This window comes from Protopterus annectens, chromosome 1.part1, assembly GCF_019279795.1.
Source record: "Protopterus annectens isolate FY-2018-M chromosome 1.part1, PAN1.0, whole genome shotgun sequence".
Lineage (NCBI taxonomy): Eukaryota > Metazoa > Chordata > Ceratodontiformes > Protopteridae > Protopterus > Protopterus annectens.
The window spans coordinates 1521886488-1521900514 of record NC_056726.1 but is presented as its reverse complement, the minus strand read 5'-3'; the positions used below and the strand labels follow the sequence as shown (position 1 = coordinate 1521900514).

The following is a 14027-nucleotide window of genomic DNA, read 5'->3' as shown; positions in this document are numbered from 1 at the left end:
GTATCTAGGGTAGTGCAATTTTAATGCCACAAAAAGAATTATGCTGGTTAATGTTTGGTTATATTTATTTGTGTGAGTTTATAAGTAGAAAGCACTGTATAAACATTCTGTAGTCACAACAAAAGAAAAAAATAATTTCATTTTCATCTGTCTTAATCTCAGTGTATTAAACAAAACATCTCATCATTAAACACTGTTATGGTCCATCTGAATAATGATTTTTGTCATGTGTGCTAAGAAACACGGCACTGAAAACTGGAAAAGGATGCTGAAGAACAGAAATGCATAAGTATTAAGTGCAGCTATAGACAGACATATCTATCACACACACCCACACAAACACACACACACACACACACACACACACACACACACACACACACACACACACACACGCACATGCACACACGCACCTATGACTACACATTCTTTGTATACACAAACACACACACATACACACACACACACACACACACACACACACACACACACACACACACACACACACATATGACTACACTTACTCTTTGTATATACACACACACACACACACACACACACACACACACACACACTACACTTATTATTTTTATACACAAACACGCACATAAACACACATAAACACACACACACACACACACACATGCATATGAATGCACTTACTTTTAGCACATTTGGGAAGAGTGTAATTTATGCAGTTGTCTGGCAGTGCGACACACAGCTGTAAAACTTTGTGTTGTGACACCTAAACTCTGCAGCAGTCCTGTGCTTAACTCCCAAATCTTCAGGTTGTCACTTAATCACACATCACTCCCAGGATTTTCATAAAAGGGGCATTTGTCCACTGTAGTTACCTTATTAACAAAGTATTTTTTTGTTTTGTTCCATTTGCCAGCATTCTCAGTACCTATAAAGTCATACTTTTTATTCTTTTGTTTGGCAGCTAAAGAGACCAGTTGGCATAATGCTTAAGGTCTTTGCCTACCATGCAGAAAGGACAAGGTTGCATTTTGACCTTTAGCAAATGCCTGTTTGGAGTTTGCATGTTGTCTCTCTGTCTCAGTAGGGTTCCTTCCATCTCCCAAAAACATGCTGAGTGTTTCCACCTCAAACACACCCAAAACTGGAGTTGTACACAGCAGCACAGGTTCTAAATGGTGCAGATAGGGAAAGACATGAATAGTCCAATCGTTTAGGGCATCGGCTGTGTGCACTATTCACAAGACAAGTGAACATGGGCCACAAACTGTGTGCCATGTTAGAGATAGCCACTCAACTGTATAAAAAATAATTCAGTCATGTGACTAATTTCATCAAAAATAAGCATATTGGTATTTGCCTGTGATAAGTAGGTTGAGGACCCAGTCTCCTATGACCTATGCCAGGGACCCATGTTAACAGTGGTAGCTGTGTATGTGACCAACTGGCCAGTGTGTGCCTGCCATACTGCGCAACAGCTCTGAGTCAAGAAGTTGCTGGCCACCTGGTATCCACTTGCCCAGCTTGAGTTGCCTGGGATAGCTCTGCTAAGTGATAGCTGGATGTAAAACCAAACATGAACTAAGAATTGCTGTACTCAGTGCTGGCTCGCTGACAGGAGACAGCTTGGAAGAGGATGACATGATGATATGGAGAAGGCTGGGCATGCCGTGTATCCAGGAGACAAGCTGTAAGGGCAGTGTAGCAAAGCAACATGGCTTGGGATCCAGAATCTACTATTCAGGGAACTCAGACGAGAAATGGTGTGGGGATTTTGGTGAGGGAGAGGGGCTTCAGAAGACAGTGACGGATATCATCAGAACTAGTGACAGACTCACGGCACTCAAACAACAGTGTAAGGATAGAGCACTGTTCATAATTTCAGCCAATGGCCCACAGGGTTGTGAACGTGAGGAAAAGAGAGCATTCAGATAACAGTTGCAGGACCAACTAGATAAAGCAGGACAACACTGACAATATGCCCCAAAGAGCTGACCCAATTCTTTGGGATTTGAGAACTTATGTGGACTGTGACATAACAGTTGACCAACATGTCCATTGTTGTAAGAAAGCCCTTCTATACTGCACAGCTTACAAACAAGGGGACTGTATCTAGATCTAGGGATCTTGGGGTGTCACTGCCCCCTTTAATCAGCTATCATTAGGCAAATCACTGAATATAATCCTCCCTTTGGCACAAATCTGTACAGACAGATGCAACAACTGTAATGTCCACAAGGCCTAAAAAACATGTCCTACCTGGACTGACTCAAGGCCCTGCCACTATACTTGCTATCCTATAGTTTGGTAAGTGGTGACCTGGGTCTGGCCTACAAGGTATCTCCAACCCAGTACTTATGAATTGAGTGTACATCAGCAAGTCAAATGGCATCAGAAATACTCAGTCTAGGGATCTAAACCTCTTCTGTAAGATCAGCAGAAGAGTTTGGAGGGAAAGAAATATCTCACAGAGGAAACTGCTGCTCTGGGACAGACTCCCCATCCACATAAAATAAACTTCATCCTTGTCCATATTGAAGTGCAACTTGGATCTATGGGTAGAACACAAAAAGAGTACCCTAGAACTGTCCCTTGCACTACTAATGGTCAGAGGGAGCTCCTGAATGCTTTATCCCATATCTATCGTATGATCCCAAGCATCCTGACTATGAGTAATACAATACCACACCAGCACTGCAGAAAGACCAGCCATGGGTCAGGATGTAAAAAGCCTTAATAAAACACCTTAAAACTCAATAAAGCATAAACAATTTAACTAAATCACTACATTTTCATCCAACACCGGACTTCATCACAAATCAAACTGCAGGAGGGTCAGTTGCTCCAGTGATCTTAATCTAGCCCCTGACATAAACAGCTCATGTTGAACAGATAGATACATCTCCCAGAGACTACTTCTTCTCTGGAACAAGCTTCTAGTTCACATGAAACACAGCACCTCCCTGGTCCTCTTCACATGCAGCCTAGATCACTGGATGGGTGACTACAAATTCACTAAGGGGTGGCACCCATGTCCCTGCTGGCCAGATGAAGTTGGTATTAACTACCATAGACCCTTACCTCTAAGAACTTCACTCACCTAACTGACAACTGGAGCAACTCAGGAGAAATATGACTAGCCCCCCCCCCCCATGATCCAGGACACCCATCCCATGTTTTTAAATTTATTGGAAACAGTCACCATCCACCCCAATACCATATTTATGGGTGGCTTTAATAACCTCACTATTAACTGGGAATCCTATACACCACCAAACATAAAGGCACACAGATTCCTGGATTTTGTAAACACAAACTCCCTGGACAAGACTGTAAATACGCCAACCAGGGGTGCAGACATACTGGATTTGATCCTCGCTAATATTTTCACTGTTTCCTTATTTCTAGCGTCTTCTCAACTATCTATCTCACTGCAAACATCAGGTCAATTGTTCTGCACTCTGATCTGAATCCAAACAGCTCATGTCTCATCTTACTTTCCACTACTGTTGGTATTTGCTTATCAATCACCCTCTCGAGAACGTTCATTCAAAGTGAAAGGAGTTTGATACCTCTGTACTGCTCAGAGTTTTGGATGTCCCCTTTGTTCTTAAATATTGGCACTAGTACGCTTATTCTCCAGTCATCTGGGATATGCCTTTCTCTCCAAACTGCTACGAGTGCCCTTAGCAGCCATTGTCTCCTTTCTCACCCAACCTCATGATCATTTCTGCTGTGACCTCATCTGAACCTGCTGCTTTCCCTGACTTCATTTTCCTTAGTGCTATTCTTACTTCTTTTAGGATGGGCTCCTCTTCTTCTCTCATTGTAGGCTGTGTCTAGGGTAGTACAGCTTCTGTGGGGTTTTCTTCATTCAGAAGCTTCTGGAAGCACTCCTTCCATCTGCCGTTGATGTCCTGTGGACTGGTAAGCAGTCTCAAGAGGGTGATTGATAAACAAATACCAACAGTAGTATAAAGTAAGATGAGACATGACCTGTTTGGATTCAGATCAGAGTGCAGAACAATTGACCTGATGTTTGCAGTGAAATAGACAGTTGAGAAGAAGCTAGAAATAAGGAAAGAGTGAAATGGGCTTTCCTAGATTTGAAGAAAGGATATGACAAAGTCCCAGTAAAGCTGATTTGCGCAATACTATGGTGGTTTTACATCCCAGAAATATTGGTAGGTTAGTGCAGCCAATGTACAAGGACCCAAAGACTTAAGTATGAGCAGTGTTTAGTCTCACAGTGGGGCTCCCAGTGGGAGTGGGTCTACATCAGGGTTCGGATCTGAGACAATTGCTGTTCATACTGTTATAGACTACATCAGGAAAAAGGTCAGAGGTGAAAGATCATCAAAGTTGTGTATGCAGATGATGCGACATTACAGACAGACTCTGAGCAAGAAATTCAGTAAGGATATGGGAATGGCAGGCAAAGCTGAAGGCAGATGTGATGAAGCAGACTACGGATAAGACAGTAGTCATGGCATCAAATGGTGGAAATAACAGATGGGATGAAACAGACTACAGATAAGACAGTGGTCATGAAACAGACTACGGATAAGACAGTGGTCATGAAACAGACTACGGATAAGAAAGTGGTCATGAAACAGACTACGGATAAGACAGTGGTCATGGCATCAAATGCTGGAAATAATGAGAACCAGACAACTGAGGTAACTGAACAGGTTAACAGCTTCAAGTATCTTGGAGGGGTGGTTGAGGAGAAGGGAAGTTTGAATGTGGAGGTCAAAGCTAGATTCACGAGGGCTGCAGCCAGTTGGCACAGAGTGTCACGTAAAGTATATGACAGAAGAATGCCAAAGAAGCTATAAAGTAAAGTGTACAAAAAAGTGGTGTAACTAGTACTACGGTATGGAACAGAGAACTGGGCAGTGAAGACCTCCCTATGAGTCCTATCACTGTTTGTACTTTATTATTATTAAGGTCATTAGGTGCTTGTATATAGCCTGCTCTTATTCTACACAGTTCCCACAGCACACAAGACATATAGCAACACCAGTGTCAACACTCAAAAAACAAATTTTACTGTCACTGGAGATTCCATAGCAAGACACACAGATGTCCCACTCAGAAGGTTAAATAAGGAGAAAGTCACGCTCAGCTGCCTGTCCAAATTCATCAGATCACTCACGCACTCAGGTCTCTTGGCAACAAGTACCATTATGACTCTGTCATAGCTCATGTTGGAGTGAATGACCTGAGATATACCTCACTGGACTATATGAAGACAGACATGATAGAGATGTCAGAGTATGTGTCCCAGGCAGGTATGTCCCTAATCCTGAGCAGCAAATTACCCTCACCTAGAATAATGCCACAGTATAAACAAAACATGATTGATAATAATTGGCTCAGCTTTTGGTGTCATTCAAAGGGGATCCAGTTCCTGTCCGCCTGGGAAGCCATGGTCGACAAACCTTGCTGCTCTGCCAGTGGCAGTTTGCACCTGGTACCACAAGGCTTTTGGCTGCTGGCAAAGGCTCTTGGCTCTCCTATAGTACCTTTTTTAGGCAAGGTCTCAAAAACAAAATTGCCGCCGTGAAAATTGTCAACCATAACAAAATAAGGATTATGCTGCTAAATGCTAGGAGCTTAAACCTAAAAGTGCACACCCTTGAAACACTTCTATCACCGGAGGATGTAGATGCCTGTGCAGTCACAGAAACCTGATTCAAAGCCTCAGAGACTACTCAAGCCTTGCAAGGCTACACTGCTTTTCACACTTTCAGATTTCAAAACGAACATGTGAGAACCAAAGGATGAGGTGTTTCTATCTAAGTTAGAGATAAATTCACCTCCTGTCTAGTAGACTGGACAACTTCATGCAGTTACTCCAAATTCAGGTTACTGTGCATATGACCCCCATTCAAGTCATAGCCAGTTATAGAGCCCCCTCCAAGAATCATGATGTGCACAAGGCCTAATTGACCAAAATGGAGGCAATCTAAATATTGCCAAACAGTCTGGTCATGTGGGATTTCAATTATCCCACCACCAATTGGGAACCTACTCTAGCCCCAACTCACTAGCACAAACGTTCCTTGACTGTGTTAACTCAAATGCCCTGGAACAACTTGATCAAATCCCAACAAGAGGAACAAACATACTAGATTTGGTCCTCACTAACATGACAAGCAGATGCAACACTGCAATTGTCCAACCCTCATTAGTTAAGTCTGACCACAAATCAGTTGCCTTTGAATTGGCACTAACACCAGAACTCACAAAGGGTGAACTCAGACTAAAAACTTTGCCAAATCAAATTATACATTCTTAGGGGAAGGTATAAATGCATTCCAAGCCTCACCCCCAGCTGGAAGTGGTAACTACACCAAAGCTTACACTAAAGCCCTGCACAATCACTTGCAGCAGTGTATAGACTCTGCTGTACCAGAAAGGCTCAAAGCTAGAGCCCTAAGTAAAATCAAGCGGACATCCAAGCATCAACAAACTTTACAACAAAAGCAAAAAGTTGCTGTCTAAGAAAACTAAGGCAAGGCCATAACAATGGAAAAGCACCATCCTCAGCCTCAACAGGCAAATAAGACAACATGTCAAATCCTCTAATGGTAACGTTGAGAAAAACTTAGCAATCACAGCCAAGGATAAACATAAGGCCTTTTACAACTACGCACATAGCTTAAAAGGTAGGACCAAAGCATGTACCGAACTAGTGACTAATGGTATTACAAACACTGATCCCACAGAGACAGCAAACATGCTAGTGGACAGATTTGGTGAAAATTTCACTCCCTTATCCCATCCAAGCCCAATCCTAAGCTGTCTTCTAAACAAACTAAAACATGAACTAGCATTACCAATATGTACCCAATTAAATCACAGCATAACCACTGACTTTGTTCCTGCAGAATGGAGAACAGCAACAGTTACGCCCCTCGACAAAGGTGGCTTAGCAGCAGATCCAGGGAATTATAGACCCACAAGTCTGACCAGCCTCATGTGTAAAGCCATGGAATGTATCATCATGGACCTCATAAATAAAGACACAGGTGACCTCTAAGCCCTGGATCCGACTCCATCTAACTTCGTCAAGGGTAGATCTTGCCTGTTAAACCTGGTGGATTTCTTGCCAACTGGCTCACAAACCTGTAACACATTATCAAAGTGAGTGACTTCACATCAAGCAGCAGACCTGTCACCAGCAGGGTATCACAAGGGTCAGTGTTGGGCCTGTACTGTTTGGTATATGCTTCTCAGAAGTTCAGGCCAAAACTAAGGGGCTGTGGCTGACCAGGTTTGCAAACAACTGCAAACTGGATGCAATTATTGAATCCCCAAATGATGTCGGTATACCACTAGGGTCTTACGCAGATCAACGACTGTTGTCTTAGTCATGGTCTCAAACTGAATGCAAATAAATGCACCATCATTCCCTTCGGTAAACACAATGCCCCTTCACACTATCAAATTGACAGCAATACCCTATGTACCTAAGAAGTGGTAAGGGATCTGGGAACACAAGCAGACTGTGACCTTAACATCACCCACCATGTGTCTACTGTAGTAAGGATGGCGTCTACATAAAGTACTTGATTAGCAAAGGCATCACCTCTGGAGCAAAGGAGGTTATAACCCCTCTATACTTGTCAGTAATCTGGCCTATAATTGAGTATAATGCCCGTTTTGGCATGTACCATACAAAGCACCTGCAGCAACTGGAGAGACCTCAGAGGTTTCTAACTAAGAAGATCAAGGGACTCAAGCACATGTCTTACTCAGACTGACTAAAGTCCCTGTCACTATACTCAGTATTGTACAGACTTCTTAGGGGAGACTTATGTCTGGCTTACAGAGGAATATCTGACCCAAATCTAATGAATTTGCAGCACATCCGTAAATCAAATGGGATGAATGCTACCTATTCCAGGGACCTAAATATGGCCTGTGGTTTGAAAAGGACGTGCTTGCAGGACAGATTTTTCTCCCGGTAACTGACACATGTTTGGAACAGGCTTTGAAGTGGGACACCACCATGACAATGGTCAAGAGGAACCTGGATGAGTGGATGGGACAGCCGAGGACATCACCCACAACCCTCCTAGACATGGGCAGTCATTACTAAATACAATCCTGGGTGTTTACTAGAATATCTAGGCTATTACTTTTTGATGATACAGCTAGGCTTGAAATGACCTCTGGGTGGGCAGGCTAGCAACCTCCTATGATCCTACGATTCTATGATCCAGTGCATCTAAGATGTCAAGCTGTCATACCACTGTTCAAAATGGTTTTCTTGGGAGCTTGTTATATGCTTTTCTCATATATTGGAAAGCCCAGTTGTATGATTTGCTTGTGTCCAGCTTCTCTTTCATTGCCTTTCTCACTGTAAACATTGGGTCTGTTGCACCATATCCTAAACTGAACTACTCATCTGCCCTTCACTTTCTGTACTCTACAAATCCGGTGGCCTAATGGTTAAGGTGTTTGCCTTACAAACACAAGGTGCAGGGTTTGAGTCTCACAAGGGATAATTGGCTAAGCTTAAAATGGCTCGCAAGGGCAGTTAGCTTAGTACTAACCTATGAACCTATTAGATTTTAGAGATAGGTTACATACACTTTGTACTGTTGTGATGGCTTGGTGGTTAACTACTGTGACTATAGTGTATTGGGTCCTGGGTTCAAGATCTGCAAGGCTGTTTATTTTACAGGGAGGATGGCATAATGGTTAAGGTGTTTACCTTGCAAACACAAGATGCAGGGTTTGATTCTCACATGGGGTAATTGGCTAGGCTTAAAATGGCCCACAGTGGCAGTTAGCCTAGTACCAATCTATGAACCTATGAACCTATGAATCTGTCAATCTTTCTTGCACTTTCATAAATGTGACAAGGATGTGATATCTCTGTACAGCCTGTAGTTCTGAATATCCTTTTATTCTTGTTACAACAAAACAATTTACTAAATTATCACTCATGACATAGGCAAGCATACATTTATATAAATGAAAACAAACCATATTGACATAATTTTAGTTGCATTATACATCACTTATAATCTGTCCAGTCACTCAGTCAAACATTACATAGCTCATTCAAATCCTGCCTTTACACCTTATTCCTCATCTGCATGCACTGTTTCCGCAATGTCCATTTTCTGTTGCAATGTTCCTTTTGTTTTTTTTGTATACCTACTTTGTTCTTGTACAAAGAAAGCAATTAATATATGTCTGTAACAAAAAAATAGAATTAAGAGTGTTTTACATTGTAAAAAAACATTAAAGGGCTCTGAACACATTAGCACAAAAGTTCATTTTATTTTATTTTATTATATTTATTTAACATTTGTTTACCGGGAAAGTCTGACTGGACACAGGTCCATTTTCAGCAGAGGCGCGGGGAGAAAAGCTCCATGAGTAACAATAAATTTTCATACACACATTACAATAATCAAAAAGTATAAAGAAAACAAAATGTAGTGTACATAAGAACATACAAATTTGTTACATCTTGACAACAGAACCTAGGCTTTGAACATAGCTAGCACTATTTGTAGTTATGACTTATGTCAAGATATAAGGTTAAGAAAGTTCAGTAGGAGCAAAGGATTAAACACCGGGGGAGAAGTTGAATATGTTTTGGGGATACTGTGATGTATCAGAGGACTCATGAGTGGTTAGTACAGGAACACAGCCACTTATTTTTAGATAAGCTTTAAGTGATGGCTTAAAGTGGTTAGTGGATGAGATTGAGAGACTGGAGTTAGGAAGGGAGCTCCATATACAAGATATATAATTGGAAAATAAAGATTCTCCTGCAGTGCTGTTGGCCTAGGAGATGGTGAGTAAGTTCTTGTTAGAGCGAAGTGGTCTGCTGGAACTGTAAGGAAGGATGAGATTTTGCAGTGCATGGGTTTTAGTTGGTTGTGTTACAATTTTTTGAGTTAGGGAGAGTTGGTTGTAAAGAATAATGTTGGGAAGCTCAAGTCAGTATAATATCCTTAAAGCTGTACAATGATGTCTTCAATATGGGCAGTCAGATGGAAACTTAGCAATTTTATTATAACATGCTTCTAGCTTAGATAAGTCAGTTTTCCTTAGATTAGTTAAAATTGGAGAGGCATATAGTAGAGTGGAGAGCATATGGGTTTGTGCTAATGTAATTTTGGACATTGTGGCCAGGAACCTTTTGTGCCTATATAGACTTCCAAGTTTCTTATGGACTTTTTTATAGTTAGGGAGACATGCAAGTGAAATTTTAGGGTATTATCTATTTCCACTCCAAGAAGTTTTGTATGGGTTGTTGGGGAGATGACAGTATTGCCTTTGGCTATTATGTTAAATGATGGGCATGAGATAGATGTCTTGTTACATTGGAAGAGTAATTATTTAGTTTTGTTTGGGTTCAGGATTAGATGGACATTGGCTAACCATGTTTCAACAGAAGTGAAAGATTCCTGTGTTTGAGAATGAAGAGCTGATAGAGAAGTGCTGCACAGATAAGTGTTGAATCATCTGCATACTGCATTATAGAACCAGGTGGAGTAGGTGTGTGCAGATTATTAGTCACAGATAAGTGTTGAAGCATCTGCAGACTGTATTATTGAACTGTGTGGAGTAGGTGTGTGTAGATTATTAGTCACAGATAAGTGTTGAATCATCTGCATACTGTATTATAGAACCATGTGGATCAGCTGTTTGTAGATTATTAGTCACAGATAAGTGTTGAATCATCTGCATACTGTATTATAGAACCATTTGGAGTAGGTGTGGGTAGATTATTAGTCACAGATAAGTACTGAATAATCTGCAGACTGTATTATAGAACCAGGTGGAGTAGCTGTGTGTAGGTTATTAGTCACAGATTAGAGTTGGATCATCTGCAGACTGTATTACAGAACCACGTGGAGTAGGTGTGTGTAGATTATTAGTCATAGATAAGTGTTGAATAATCTGCAGACTGTATTATAGAACCATGTGGAGTAGCTGTGTGTAGATTATTAGTCACAGATAAGTGTTGAATCATCTGCAGACTGTATTATAGAACCATGTGGAGTAGCTGTGTGTAGGTTATTAGTCACATATAAGTGTTGAATCATCTGAGTACTGTATTATAGAACCATGTGGAGTAGCTGTGTGTAGATTATTAGTCACAGATAAGTGTTGAATCATCTGCATACAGTATTATAGAAACATGTGGTGTAGCTGTGTGTAGAATATTAGTCACAGATAAGTGTTGAATCATCTGCATACTGTATTATAGAACCATCTGGAGTAGCTGTATGTAGATTATTACTCACAGATAAGTGTTGGATCATCTGCGGACTGTATTATAGAACCATGTAGAGTAGCTGTGTGTAGATTATTAGTCACAGATAAGTGTTGAATCATCTGCATACTGTATTATAGTACCATGTGGAGTAGGTGTGTGTAGATTATTAGTCACAGAAAAGTGTTGAATCATCTGCAGACTGTATTATAGAACCATGTGGAGTAGGTGTTTGTAGATTATTTGTCACAGATAAGTGTTGTATCATCTGTAGACTGTATTATAGAACCATGTGGAGTAGGTGTGTGTAGATTATTAGTCACAAATAAGTGTTGAATCATCTGCATATTGTATTATAGAACCATGTGGGGTAGGTGTGTGTAGATTATTAGTCACAAATAAGTGTTGAATCATCTGCATATTGTATTATAGAACCATGTGGGGTAGGTGTGTGTAGATTATTAGTCACAGATAAGTGCTGAATCATCTGCATACTGTATTATTTAACCATGTTGAGTAGGGGTGTTTGTAGATTATTAGTCACAGATAAGTGTTGAACCATCTGCAGACTGTATTATAGAGCCATGTGGAGTAGGTATGTGTACATTATTAGTCACAGATAAGTGTTGAATCATCTGCGTACTGTATAATAGAACCATGTGGAGTAGGTGTTTGTAGATTATTAGTCACAGATAAGTGTTGAATCATCTGCAGACTGTATTATAGAACCATGTGGAGTAGGTGTGTGTAGATTATTAGTCACAGATAAGTGTTGAATCATCTGCATACTGTATTATAGAACCATGTGGAGTAGGTGTGTGTAGGTTATTAGTCACAGATACATGTTGAATCATCTGCATACAGTATTATAGAACCATGTGGAGTAGGTGTGTGTAGATTATTAGTCACAGATAAGTGTTGAACCATCTGCAGACTGTATTATAGAGCCATGTGGGGTAGGTGTGCGTAGATTATTAGTCAAAGATAAGTGTTGAATCATCTGCGTACTGTATAATAGAACCATGTGTAGTAGGTGTGTGTAGATTATTAGTCACAGATAAGTGTTGAATCATCTGCAGACTGTATTATAGAACCATGTGGAGTAGGTGTGTGTAGATTATTAGTCACAGATAAGTGTTGAATCATCTGCATACTGTATTATAGAACCATGTGGAGTAGGTGTGTGTAGGTTATTAGTCACAGATACATGTTGAATCATCTGCATACAGTATTATAGAACCATGGGGAGTAGGTGTGTGTAGATTATTAGTCACAGATAAGTGTTGAACCATCTGCAGACTGTATTATAGAACCATGTGGGGTAGGTGTGTGTAGATTATTATTCAAATATAAGTGTTGAATCATCTGCATACTGTATTATAGAACCATGTGGAGTAGGTGTGTGTAGGTTATAAGTCACAGATACATGTTGAATCATCTGCATACAGTATTATAGAACCATGTGGAGTAGGTGTGTGTAGATTATTAGTCACAGATAAGTGTTGAACCATCTGCAGACTGTATTATAGAACCATGTGGGGTAGGTGTGTGTAGATTATTAGTCACAGATAAGTGTTGGATCATCTGCAGACTGTATTATAGAACCATCTGGAGTAGCTGTGTGTAGATTATTTGTCACAGATAAGTGTTGATTCATCTGCAGACTGTATTATATAACCATGTGGAGTAGGTGTGTGTAGATTATTAGTCACAGATAAGTGTTGAACCATCTGCAGACTGTATTATAGAACCATGTGGAGTAGGAGTGTGTAGATTATTAGTCACAGAAAAGTGTTGAATCATCTGCATAGTGTATTATAGAACCATGTGGGGTAGGTGTGTGTAGATTATTAGTCACAGATAAGTGTTGAATCATCTGCATACTGTATTATAAAACCATGTGGAGTAGCTGTGTGTAGATTATTAGTCACAGATAAGTGTTGAATCATCTGCATACTGTATTATAGAACCATGTGGAGTAGGTGTGTGTAGATTATTAGTCACAGATAAGTGTTGAATCATCTGCATACTGTATTATAGAACCATGTGGAGTAGGTGTGTGCAGATTATTAGTCAAAGATAAGTGTTGAATCATCTGCATACTGTATTATAGAACCATGTGGAGTAGGTGTGTGTAGGTTATTAGTCACAGATAAGTGTTGAATCATCTGCAGACTGTATTATATAACCATGTGGAGTAGATGTGTGTAGATTATTAGTCAGAGATAAGTGTTGTATCATCTGCAGACTGTATTATAGAACCATGTGGAGTAGGTGTGTGTAGATTATTAGTCACAGATAAGTGTTGAGTCGTCTGCAGACTGTATTATACAACCATGTGGAGTAGGTTTGTGTAGATTATTAGTCACAGGTAAGTGTTGGATCATCTCCATACTGTATTATAGAACCATGTGGAGTAGCTGTGTGTAAATTATTAGTCACAGATAAGTGTTGAATCATCTGCAGACTGTATTATAGAACCATGTGGAGTAGCTGTGTGTAGATTATTAGTCACAGATAAGTGTTGAATCATCTGCGTACTGTATTATAGAACCATGTGGAGTAGGTGTGTGTAACTTATTAGTCACAGATAAGTGTTGAATCATCTGCCGACTGTATTATAGAACCATGTGGAGTAGGAGTGTGTAGATTATTAGTCACAGATAAGTGTTGAATCATCTGCAGGCTGTATTATAGAACCATGTGGAGTAAGTGTTTGTAGATTATTAGTCACAGATAAGTGTTGAATCATCTGCAGACTGTATTATAGAACAATGTGGAGTAGGTGTTTGTA

The 14027-nt window shown here is 40.3% G+C and overlaps 1 protein-coding gene across 5 annotated transcripts in view; it reads right to left on the bottom strand.

Moving 5' to 3' along the window:
* COL16A1 (collagen type XVI alpha 1 chain) overlaps positions 1–14027 on the bottom strand; it is a 3146845-nt gene that overhangs the window by 2750797 nt on the left and 382021 nt on the right. The gene's annotated exons all lie outside the window — the stretch shown is intronic.